Here is a 13,286-nt window from a genome sequence, read left to right on the forward strand (position 1 = left end):
TTTATGAAAACTGCACTGGAACTGTGAGCTTCATTTGGGGAAAATATTTTCAATGAAAGCTGCCAAATATGTTGGCCCACAAATGCCAAAGGCTCCAAGGCAAGGGACTTGATGGGCCAATAGAAGCTTGTTTAACAATATGCTGACCATGGCTCAAAGGCGGAAAATTCGATATGTGGAGGAATGAAAGAAATGCGAGCTGAAATCCAATATCAAAGCGCAAAATGACTGCAAGCTAAAACTACGACTGCCGACCTATTGCCCCTGAATGTGTGGGTGGATGGAGATCCAGGCGTTTCGTTCGACATCCTTAATCAAAGAGAGGAGAAATCAAATTATGCCCCCACACATATCCAAAAAAACGAAATGCTTGAGACATATGCACAAAACGGGGCAAAGAACTATGAGGACCATAATGGAAGTATAGTGTTTGGGTCGACAAGGAAGTATTAACAACTAAGAGAGACCTTTGAATATTTGAGTATTTTTAAGGACGAACAAATGTTTATTTACTAAACGTGTGATATCCCTAACATATATGCCCCCATCTTGGCAAAACTAACTGATGAAGTGGGTAACGATGAGGAGGACAGATAAGATTCGCCTGGGAAATGTCTTGAAATGAATGGCAAAAGGCCAAGAGGAGGAGAAGCACAAAGAGCCGGGCGGAAGAAGGAGCATAAATTATGAAAAGAAATTTTCATGCATGTGCATAAGGGAGCGGCGGATCCTTTCTGCGTCCTCGCTATCAGCTCGTCGTCTCCGTAATTAATTTGATTTCATTCATTCGGGCCAAGAAAATGCGAAAAGGACCCGAAACAGCGCGAGTTAAATTAATTGAAAGGCAGCCGGGGAAGAAAGCGAATTACGCGAGTGCCGCACATTCATATTTTTTCAGCAAAATGAGGGCTTAAAGTCTGAGTTCCCGGTCAGTGAACTCGCTGGCGAACTGAGACAAGAGTCCTGCCAGCTCTGTTGTCCTGCCAGCTTTGCTCTCTACCGACCGGGCGTGTCGACATTGGTAATAAAGCGCTCACTTGCATTTGTCCAGGATGTGTACATCTGTGGGTGTGCGTGCGGGTGAGAGTCTGGGTGTTTCTGAGTGTGCGCCCGAATGAGGTTAAGAGCTTAATGAGTGCTGACAAGGCAACCTGTAGTTGACATATGACATTTTTATGTGCCCCGAAGCCTTCGCAACAAGGGTTTCCTATTTATACTCGCAGCCCCAAGATGGATCACTCTGCCCCGTCCCCAGCTCCTCCTTTTGCCCCGCCGAGCACCTGGCCCCAAGGTAAATGCTAAGGTTTTGACTTAATTAGTGCCAAGAGCTAGCCGAGTTAGCCTCGTTTTCATGCTAGTTGCTCGGGAAAATGAGTAGAAAATGTGGCACGATTTTCGGTCATTTAACTCGGTTATTTTGGGTCTCCTCTGGAATGCTTGAGGAACAATAAGATGGGGCCGCCATTTATGTGGGGCAATGCTGTGAGTGTAGCCTGGCACTGTGGAATTTTAAGAGTTTTGTGTGAGAAATGTTTACACTCAAGTGTGTGTAATAAAAAATGTATTGTGTAGGATGTCACTTTCAAAAATATTTTTAAAAGCTTCTGTAGTATTATGAGTACTAATTTTGGCAGTGAATCATAAACTACTTGTTAAATATCAACCATTTAACTTGTATCTCCAGATATATTTAAAAAATAGTGATGCACTTCCCAGTAGATATTCTCACCTCTACCGGGTTAATTGACTCCCCTGGTTTATTTTATTTGCCCTGATCCTTGGTCTCGATTGACAATTAGTCAGAGCAAGTCAACAAGTTATGCAGCCTGCATCGCCACCCTGGCCAAACAACATGCAAACAACACACATGCCGCAGATCCTCTTTATCTACAGAATTGCTGGCTGACCACTGGACCATTTGGTAGTTGGCCACGTTGTTTGGCATTGTTAACCACTGCCACTCGTGGCCATTGTTTATTTGACTGCCGTTGCCGTTGTTGATATTGCAAGCTGATGACATTAATTGTTACATTTCCAGTTGGCCCGCTTGCGCTTTTCCCGCCTGGCTGGCTTCAAGTTTTGGCTTTCGCCCTCATCGGGGGACTTTCATCTGGGCCCTCTTGAATTCCTTCCAGCGGAGATGGCATATCAGTTTCGTTAACGCGCTCTTGATTTATTGGCCCGACTTGGCAGGCCGCAAGCCGCATTAGTTTTTACGACGGCCGGGAGTCCTCTGCCAAGTTAGACAGTTTTAATTAAATTGTAATTAATAATTCATAATGCAGTCGGCGGCCTTCGAGGGAGAGGGTGATTCATGTGCTGCCAAAATGTATAGCCAAAAGGGTGATGCATATTTTACAACTTAGCGGTGATGTGACAGGGCCTAGTTTGGCTAAAATGCCACGGTATTTCGGAACTTTAAAATAAATAAAGTTCTCTGAAGTAGTTGGATTAATATTATTCTTGGCATAAATGAAAATTTCTAATATTTATCTTTATTTTAAAATTACCTATTTACTATCCTGATAATACATTTTTTATAACCCTTTTCCCACAATGACATCATCAGATATTCTGCGAATTTTATTAAATCGCTCTTGACTTAGTTTATCTGCAGCACATAAATTAAGTATTGCCAGTGCTGGCTGTTAATTGAGTGCCAAATGTTCGAGTTCACAAGTCAATTACACGCGCTGCACATCCCGCCGCTCTTGAGCAAATCATTTGACAGACAGCCGGCAGCAGCAGCAAAAAAGAGAAAAACCCACATCAAGAACAATAAAATCAGCAAAAACAGCAATGTACTCACGCAACATCAACAAGTTCATTAAAAAAGTTAGCACAAAAGCAGCAGAACCGGCGAAAAGCCAGCCACTGAGACTCAAGCGAACGGAACCCCGCAAATGTAACGCTTCACTAGAACCCGGCAGAATTGCTTTTTTACCCCTGACTATACCGACTTTACCTTGTTATCTGCAGTTCCTGAATGTTTAACCACTTTGCACACCTACAAAGCGGAGGGGGAGAGGCGGAAATGATGCAGCTCATTTGTGTGCGACCGCAAAATGGAGGCAAAGAGGAAGTGGAACGAATGCAGTGATTAACATAAAAGAAGTGTTCCCTATTGAAAAGAACCCTGGGCTCTTAGTACTCTGCTCTCTGTATAAGTTTATACAAAATCTAGAAATTAGCGTTGCTTTACTTTGCGATGTATAACTCGTTTTCAATATACAAATAGTAAGTTAACTTCAAAAATGATAATCATTATAAAGTACCTTACATGGTATACCTTCCAGAATCGGTTCCACGTTCCATTAAGCAAACATTTACCAATTTACCAGTGTAAAAGTACCTTCAACTGGCCCGCGTTTTGCACCCTCACAAAAGGGAAATCATATCCCGGGGAGTAACCCCAATCGAAGTGGCTTGAATGGCTTTTCAGGGGTGTTAGTCGAAGCCGGAAATGACTGCGCAATTGAATTGTGCGAATTTCAGAGTTCGGATGCAAGGTAACCTGCTGGAAGCACTTCCCGTATGCACATTTTGTTGCACCTTAATGGCGCCAGCCAAGTGTGTCGATGTCCGAGGTCCAAGTTGCAGAGGGAAGGGGTAGGAAAGGGGGCAGTGGGAAATGGAAAGTCGATGGGAAAGTGAAACCGTGAAAAGTTCAACCCGACATTTGCTCTTTGTTATGCGCATGCATTGTTAACAGAGGGATGAATCCGGCGAGCAGCCTGCTCCTCCATTTTCCCGGAAGTTTGCGGTGGGAAATTTCATTTATGCTGACACTTGACTTGACTCGCCCTGGCAGTTCGCCCTTTTCCTTCGCTGTTTGCTCGCCCCTTTTTATTCGGGGGGTCGGGCTTAATTTGCTGCAAATAAATAATGGAAACAGACGCTGAGCTGACCAGTTCGATTTGGCCTTGGCGCCCAATGAAATTTATATTGTGCTCAAGTTGTGCACTTTTTCCATTTCCTCCTCGGGGCGGAGTGGTTTCACTGCGGAAAAAATTCAATCTGCAATGAAACCAAAATTGTTATAATGTCAGAAACAAGTTTCTAGGAAATTAAGTTCAAGAAAACTCTCCAGAGAAGTCATGAATTGAAAATGAAAAGTACATTTTACTTTATATAAAATTTGTATGTGTGTTCCTAAATGTTAGAAAACATATTTTTAAAATATTTTGGTTCATTTTATGATTTTATGTATTTTAGGGGAAGTATTTGGTAACCTAAAATTTTATAGTTTTTTGTAGTGCATGGACGTTGGAGCGGAAACGTGTTGACTGAGCAGCAGTCGGATGTCCAAGAGGGAAAAGGAAGAGCTCCGAGTGGAAAGGAACCAAACAGATAGCGCTTTTCCTTCTGCCCCACATTTCCCGCCACAAAGCCTGACTATGTTTGTTCTTCACGGCGCGGAGTGACAATTTAATTGTTTTGTAATTGTTTAGACTGCGCAGAGAGTGCTGATTTATGGGCAAATTGATTGGGGGTCAAGTACCCGCATTTGATTGACGCCCAATAAGTGACCCAAAAACGAGGCTCATAAAAGTTGCAGCACCTGCTGCCATGTTGATTCGGAATTTGCAACCGAGGCAAATCCTACTGACAAAAGCCAGTGATGGATTCAATTTGTAACAGCTAAATATTTGTACTGTGACATTTATGTGCTTGTTGATCGGATGGCCAGCTGAATAAGTTATGAATGCATATCTGTGACATCTAATCGAACATGCGTTTCACTCGGCTTATTTCCGAACTTATTTGGCCAGCCATAAATCCCCATCGAAATGTGGGTTAATGTGAGCTCCAGAGTTGGCTTTTAATTCCTCTTTTGTCCTGGCCATAAATCTCCTCCAGCACGGGCAGGATATGCAAGTGCAACATTTGTCTAGCCAACTTTTAGTCCGCCTCAGGAGGGATTGCAACTGTGTTGGCAACCCAGCTGTAACACAGCCGGGTCAAAATAGGGAAATGCTTAAGGAATTCTTAGATATAGCTTAGGGTTTAATTGAAAACCGAGGGAGACTAATTTCCAAATTTATTTACTATTTTCTCTAAGCTTTTTTGATTAATTTCATACTTAAATATATTCAATATATATCAAATTAAATTTCACCTTCTCAATTAAAAATATTGCTAAGATATTATTGAATTTGATTGAATGACGGTCAAAAATACATGCATTTAGCTGCTTAGGTATTAATTCGTTCGGAAATACTTCATTTAGCTTCTGTAACCAATCTCCCTGTGCCAGCACTATCCAGCAAACACAGGAATTAGTACGTGTAGTGGGAAAACTTTTCTAAAGGATTGCAGTGCGTGTAATTGGCTGGCAGGGAGTAAGCTTAAAGCCAACTTCATCAGCAGGAAGCTTCCCACCTTGCACAAAAGTTTCCTGCCGTTAGATGCTCAAATGAAGTTAGCAAAACTGATTAACTCCCGGCAGCTTGGCTTGATTCTCTCCTCGAGCTCTCGGCCCAGAATCCTGGCTAACTAATTGAATTTCCCCGGTGCAGTGCAGCGTCCAATAAAAATTAAACGCCCCTCCTCCTTCCTGCTTAGCGATAGTTTGTGTAGCGGCAGCATTTTGATGCCGTTCATAATTTTAATGGAATGCCTGCTGCATTTGCAGTTGCATTAAAACCCAATTGCATTTTGTCTGACAGCGTTGGCTCTGACCTCAGCCAGAGGCGTCAGCATAAATCTTAACGGCCAGCCACACCCTCTTCTGGCCTTCTCCCAGCTGGCGTTTAAATTCTTTTGGCCACGGGCTCATTCTCGACGCGTCAATGTCGCTGTCATGCCATTTGAACCCCGTGTTTCAGCTGCGTTTTAGTTTCAGTGCAGGCCATTTTCACCGGAACGCCCTCTGGCGGCGGTGCCGAGCGAGTGCCACGCCCACAGTGGTCTCATGGCTAATTCTGCCCTCGTGCATGATAAATGGCGTGGTTTTGTATTGCATGGAAAAAATTAAAGCTATTAAGAGTGCCACAAAAACCAACAGGATTTTACAATCATTTATCAAAGGGTCTAAAGTGTGCACCAATATATTCTTAGTGGAAATTCATTTCAAACGCTCTTGCTTCATTTTTAATTTTTAATTTTTAATTGATTTCTGTGGCACCCCAACTTTGGCTTGATGGTTTCACAAGTGCTCCCTAGTCAAGTACACCTAAAAATATATTTTTACAATGAAATTAAGATACTACAAAATACTTTCCTATAATTCTTCTCTAAGGTAAACACTTTAATTTATATTTTTCAATGTTAAATGTAAGAACTCTTTTCATTGCAAACCGATTTCCCACTAGCATTAGCTATGGAGCTATTTCCGCAGCTCGTGTGTCATTGGAACTAATGTTTCTTTATAAATTTGCCACTCACTCAATGACACTTTCCCCGGGGCGCTCCGTGCGCTGGTGTGTTTGCCAAAGGTTGTGCAGCTGAAAAGGTTGACATTTGCCATTGAATTCGAGGCGCTGCCAAGGTGAAGCCACTCTCAGTGGCCTCAGAATATACATGTTTTAATCCCAAGCTCCCTCACACGACACTTGAGCATTGGCCAAGGGGGCTTACTTTGATATTTACGAATTACATGCATGTAGGGCTCTCTGGCTAATTAAAACATAAACCAACTTGGCCTGGAAAAGTGTACTAATGAGTGTTTTTCCTTTCTTTTCTTGCAGGACACCGTAACTATAGCAAAGGTGAGTGTCTGGAAACGACAAAAAATCGCGGTAAGGGGCCAGCAGTTATTGTGATGTCAAATTAACTCAATATGATTAGCGCTTATCACTTAATTATATTAAGACTTAATAGGCTCTTAATCGCCTTATTGCTTTTTACTTTCCTCCATTTTCTGTTGAAATTGTTCGGCATTTTCCTTTCTTGCCAGGAAACCAGGCTTCAATTTGAGTTCTAATTTACGCATTTTTCAGCTTGATAAACCCAGCGCGTTTAATTAGCAGCTTAATTGAGTTTCTTGGCTGTTCAAGCCAAAGACCAATTAGTGCCAATAATCAGCAAAGATTTTCCCCCACCTTTGCGCTCCGATCCACTGTTGTCGCAATTATTCTTCAATTTATGAAATTGAACACACTTTTTGATGGCCCCATAAAATGGAACATAAAATTCCATAAACGCCTGCTGCTCCGCTTGAAATTTGTTGCGAAATGGAAATATGCCATTTGAGCAAACATTTTCTAAAATCCATTTTCGCCCGGCTCTGTGTTTTTACTTGATTAATTTTGCGGCTATAAAGAAAAATAATGAAATTTCTTTGGGGCAGTGAAGACAGAACAAAAAGGTAGCGTTTCCCGTGGTTCCTGGGAATTGTAACGAAATCAAATTATACAAATTTGCATTTATTGGCCCAGTGAATGTGCGGAAAAGTAGGCAGGAAAAAGTTTTCCCTACACGAATACATTTGCAGCCAGCCGGAAAAGTCTTCTGTCGATGATGATGGCTTTTACTTTGTGTATTACTTTCTTTCCTAACTAAATTAAAAAGTTTTTCGTGGCATCGTCATTCGATTATAATGAGCTTGTCATGCTGGTTGATGGCCGACCAATGGGAAAAAAAGTCCATAATATTTCTCCAATATTGTGTTTGCAAAGACACAGGATCAACAAATGAGTTGTGCAACAGTTTCCAATTGCCCACAGCCAAAAACGCAATGGCATCCAAAATTCAGCCATATTTCAATGTTTGTTTGCCAGTTTTTCCACCGCCAATGTTTGATTAATGCGAATGTGCGGAAAACTGCGCTGCAAATAATGAAAAATGACTGCCTGCTGCAGACAGGGTTTTCCCGGAAAACGGGCTAAACAACTAAAAACGAGTTACACCAGCTCACAGAGCTGCCTGCTTTTGGGCGCTGTTAAATATAAAATTCTATGAATTTGTACGTACATCATTTGAAAATCGTAAAACTTGCAAGTGTTTTCCCCGCACATACACACATCGGCGTGTGCTGAGTGGGAGCTGTCATAAACAGGAGGAAAAGGTATGCTGTCTGCGCCTTTTCACTGCCGACGAGTCCTTTTACTTTTATTTTTTTTTTATTCCTGCGTAAAGAGCAGAGGCACATGCACAGCCACAAAAGGCGCATCTTTATGTAATTATAATGCCCTGGCAAAATGCTGATGATCCTGCAAGTGCTGCTGACGATGATTACTAAGTTATTTGCCCAAGTTTATGGCTGTGCAAAGTGCAGAGGATTTTACACGCAGCCGGGCCATGTGCACAAATTAATAATTTTCACTTGGGCAAATTAAATTTAAAATGAAATTGCCCCCAGCTGAGATGGGCTTGCATAAAATTGCGGAATTTCGCTTCAATATTTGCCAGTGCTGTAACGAATAAACTGTTTAGGCAGCCTGGCAAATTGCACACAATCGTGTGCTGCAAAAACAAATATTAATATTTTGGCGGCAAAATCAATACTGAGGCTAAACGGCGAGTTGACATGTAACGACATCGTGCCAATTGCTAATGAATGTCGGGGACTATGCACTCGTCCCCTTTCAACTTTCACCTATCTGTCAGTCACTCTCAGCTCTCGTCTGCCAGTCATGCCGACGAGTAAAAACGCTTTTATTGTAATCCGCAATGTCGAAATGCTGCAGCGGATGTTTAGCAAAAGTGCGGACATGGGAAAACTCGTGGGGAAAGTGTATGCCTCTGCTCGAAATGTATACGTACCTGAGCTTTATCGCATGCCACGCAGTTATTTTGGGCCCACAGCCCTGAATTCTGTCAGGCAAAGTATAAAATGTACCCCAGGCACACACAGAACCCGAAAAAAGGGAAAAACGGTTTAAGGTCTATTGATTATCCATTGATAAATGGTGAGCACGTTTTTTTTGCCTCAGTGCGAGTGACTCTGCCACATCAGGTTAAATAGTTTAAGAATGTCTGCCACATTAAAAAACAATTTCCGCTAAATCACTTTCAGGGCAGCCGGGAAGAAGGGGAGGAAGTCATCGCAGACATGACTTGGGGAGAAATTCCTGCGGAGAAATTTTCAGCATAAAAGAAAGTATGACAGTAAAAGTAAGCAACACGCCTTATGTAACAAATCAAGTGCCTGAGGGTTTATCCTCCTCCGGTTTGGCGAGTGCTTTATGTCACTTGAAGGGGAAATATAAAGCTTATTGATTTCCAGCGCACCAAAATGCGTGGAAAATGCGGGTGAAAGGAAGTCACGTGGGTGTATAAAATTCATTTAAAAGTTGGCAAGTTCTTGAAATATGATATTTGTTTATTTGTTCTACTTTGGGGGATTTTTTCTAGTAGTTCATTCAACTGTCTGCTAGACCCCAAGATTTGGCTCGCCCTGCGGCAAGAAAACTGCAGCATAAAAATCTCAAAGAAATATTAATAAAAGATGAGCGACATTAGTGTCTTGGTTTCGTTCCCTCCCATTACAGTTTTCCACTCTCCCCAGCGCTTTTCTTTTCGGGATTTTTTGTAAATGTCCAACCCAAAACCGTAAAACGAAGAAGAAAACAACATTTTTACTACTTCCTTTTTTTGCTTTTTTTCGGCCAGCGTCTCTAACCTCGAGTATTCTGTTGACCTTTTTCGAAGCTGTTTGGCTTTGGATTTAGCCATTGGGTGCGAGCTGCTTTAAAGGGTCGACGAATGCAAAAAGAAAATGTCATAAATTTGTAACACTTTTGCGGGGGATCCAGACAAGATGACGAGCGGTTGGCCGGATGAAAGTGATGGGAGCAGGGTGGGGGAAAGGACGGCAGACGCCGTGCTCGAATTGTTTTCTCAGGGCAGTGTTGTAAAAGTAGCGATTTTCTTAAACTATAAAAATTATATCGAAAATCTACCTGCAATTTTTGTAATTGTTTTTTCAAAGACATTTTTGACTTATTACTTATATAAATTATGTTAAAAAATTAAATGCTGACCTGAAAGTTTTGAAAATAATGTCACGGGGCCTTTTTTATATTTTGTTGAATACTTATAATTATGATTCTGTAAAGTACTAAAATGTTGAAAATGACCAACACTCTATTTATTTTGTAATTGAAATGGTAATATTTCAATAAAATAAAGATGTTGGTATCTCGAAATTGTAAACCATTTTGAACTTTTAATCGCATTTTATCATGTTAATGTTTGTTATCATGATCCCCATATTTTTTAAATATTTTTCAAACACTTTTTTCCGATTGCAGTGCCTAGCTAGTCTTCGATGAAATGTTTACCAATGCCAGCCGCTTTTGACTCCTATGTCATGACATCTCTGTTCGGGGCAATATCCCTGGGAGGGCAGAAAGACAAACAGGAAAATGCGAAAGTTGGCCTCCGGCACACAATTTGTCACACACACAGGGCACATAAATTATATATACACACTAGTCGGAGATGACTGGACTCTCTGGTTTTGGTTTCGGTGTCAGATTCGGATTCGCCTCTTGTGACGATTCCTTGGCCTGCTTTTTTGGCCCACAGCATACATAGTTGGCTGGGCCATTTGATTAATAAATTGTTTAGAACACAAACTTACTGACTTGTGGCTAATAAAATATGAATGCTGAAACTTTGCGGGCGGCGGCATCAAAGGCCAGACATGAGTCGCAAATTAGTCATGCGCATATATGGCGAGTAATTTATGTTTGCGTTGATGTATGTGGCCCAGAGGCAGTCACATTTAACCCCAGTTAGCATTAGTAAGTTGCCGCATATGCTTTCCCGGCGAATTTCCATAACGAAACGAGGTTTCAGCCGGAAAAGCCAGCATGGGCATTCCCTTTCGGTCTGCACTGCGTATGCGTAATTTGATTTTTCGTTCCTTTTGCGTTCGGGCAATGATTTTTATGCCCTTCCACATTTGACGCTTTTCTGGGAAAAAAAGGCTCATTCCTCTGCTTTTTGTTTGGGTCGCCTTTTTGATTACATCTCAATCAATTGGTGGCAGTTTTATGTTTGCACATTTCAACATCTTTCGGCTCTTCAAATGTTCATTTTTACGATGCCTGCGGTGATTCTGGTTGGCCCATGAAAATTTGTAAACATTTCAGGTCCTTTCCTCCGCTCCCCCTATATGGCATTTTTTTTGTGCGAGCGTAAAAGTTTGTTTATATCGAATTACCATTTTATTGTATTGTTAGGATCTCTTCGAACTTTTTGAAAATATTTAAAATTGATTTTCAAATTTTTATACCTTGAATAACATTTATATCAGTGAAATCTAAAATTAAATACAACCTTAAATAACCAACTGTTTTCCCAACCTGCTGACTTAAAGAGCTGTTCACGAATTCCGTTTGAAATGCGTCCATTTCATTTGGTTGCCGAAAAATAAAAAGAGACTAAACAAAACAGGGCCTTGGGGCCCGGCGTCAGTCGGAATACAATTCAATTTTGTTTAGCAAAGAAATTTTCCTGCCCTGTTTGGCCGGGAGTCGGGCACTGAGGGCTGGGGAGAAGGCTCACTGATCTGAAAAAAGGGCCAAGTTATTTTATAAAATTATATTTCATCTAGCAGAAGGCACGGAGAAGGCCCAGAGCCCAGTGAGTCGAGTGGCAGCATAATTTTCATTCAATTTCGCTCATTCGTTTAGCGTTTCGGCCAGGTCATCGGAGTGGCTTTCCCTCGGCATGCATTCGCATTCATGGCTATTTGCCATCATTTGTGTGCTTATCCACTTAGAAAGGAGGCGATTTGATTTCCCGGTAAATGAGGCATTTTCTGCAATCAGTTTGCATTGACTGGGCCCCTATTTCGCTATTTCCCTATTTTCCTACCCCCACATCCATACCCATTCCCCTCGTTTGGCCAACGAGACTTTCGCCTGTATTTGCAGCTTCATTAAATCGGGTTGCGGTCGCTCCTGTTATCCGCATTTCACTTTGACTGGAAGTGCACTTTTAGCACAAATTTCCTTTTCTTGTTGCCAGCAGGCTCCTTTGTTCTGGGGAAACCATGGAGCCCAGGATGTGGCTGATGAGATGACGAGGATGGGGACGAGGATGCCGCGGGCCTGGCCGTTCCACTTTGCCGGCACTAAAGTGTTAAATCGCATAATTATGTCTCTCATGACGCGCACTTCACTAAACTGCAAAGTTATTCCGCGCTGCCTTTGGCATCGTTTGTTCTTCGCACTCTTCTGCACAGCTAAGCTCTGTGAGGATAAAGGAAAGTGATGAAATTACACCAAGGACGGCGGACTCTTACAAACTTGCGTATAAATTATTATTCTCACAGCCCCTTTCGCTGCTCTGTAATTAAATTCAAAATACCCCCAGTCGGTATCCAAAAGTCGACCCCATTTCCTTTTTCCCGACTCTCATATGCTGCCGGTTCCTTTGTACCCGAGCTCTTTTATTTTTCTCCACTTTCGCATACTGTGCGAATTTTCTTGCACTCTGAGGCATTTTCCTTTGGCCATGTGTTTGCTTTGTCATCGGAGGCTCGGGCTCGACTTAATTATATTTTAAGTTGACTGCTTGCATTAATACGCGCAGCGCAAAAGGAAGGCGGAAAATAAAAATTGTTTTCCCCGACACTCGCAGAGAAAGCAAAAGTTTTGGCCCAAAGCCTAATGACTAAATTGAGAGCAAGTTTGCGCGAGTTCTCAACACACATTAAAGGCAAATAATTTGCATACCCAAGCCGACGGCCAAACAACTCGAAAGTATTCCCCTAACTATTTGAGTGGCGGGGAGGCGGGAAAAATCTGGGGGAAAGAGGCTTTAATTGCGGGGTTCTGGGCGAGAAAAATGGCTTGTAATAAATCTCGGCGACCACTCACGGAAAACGGGGCAGGGCGGCAAAATGCGAGTTTCCTTAAAGATAAGACCCACTACAGGCGCTTATCTGGGCGTGAATGCCATGATGCCAAATCCCTTGTCGGCAATTCGAAACATTTAAACACTGAGTCGGCGACTGAGGCTGGCAATCTCGGCTTTTCGTCCTGGCAACGCCCGGCAAGTGGGCCTTTATGGGGCTCCTTGCTTCGGCCATCACGGCCAGCTCCTAATCTATAAAAAACCAGCTCCCACATATGCGTGTGGCAGCACAGAGGAAAATTGACTCTTTGTTTCGTAACCAAAGCAGCGTTCACTTTAAACCAAATAGTTTTTATAGCAACCACCGGATAAATTGACACACAACATTTATAAAAGAATTTCAGAGCCCATAAAAAATACCAACAACATAAGTAGCTTTATTTTGTGTACAAAAAATGTGTTAAAAAAATATAGGACCTTTTTTCTCAGTGATGGTGTGGGTTCGAGGGCGGAAGAAACTGTTGCGTTGGAAG

At 42.1% G+C, this 13,286-nt stretch overlaps 1 protein-coding gene across 2 annotated transcripts in view; it reads left to right on the plus strand.

Annotated features, from left to right (window-relative positions):
• The window catches only part of LOC108034170 (insulin-like growth factor-binding protein complex acid labile subunit), a 51,297-nt gene that overhangs the window by 15,266 nt on the left and 22,745 nt on the right, over positions 1-13,286 (plus strand). For both annotated transcript variants that reach the window (XM_017108977.3, XM_017108978.3), the window contains one exon: positions 6,690-6,710. The gene's annotated coding sequence lies outside the window, so the exon portion shown is untranslated. The remainder of the gene's footprint in view (positions 1-6,689; positions 6,711-13,286) is intronic.

This window comes from Drosophila biarmipes, chromosome 2L (genome assembly GCF_025231255.1).
Source record: "Drosophila biarmipes strain raj3 chromosome 2L, RU_DBia_V1.1, whole genome shotgun sequence".
Classification (NCBI taxonomy): domain Eukaryota; kingdom Metazoa; phylum Arthropoda; class Insecta; order Diptera; family Drosophilidae; genus Drosophila; species Drosophila biarmipes.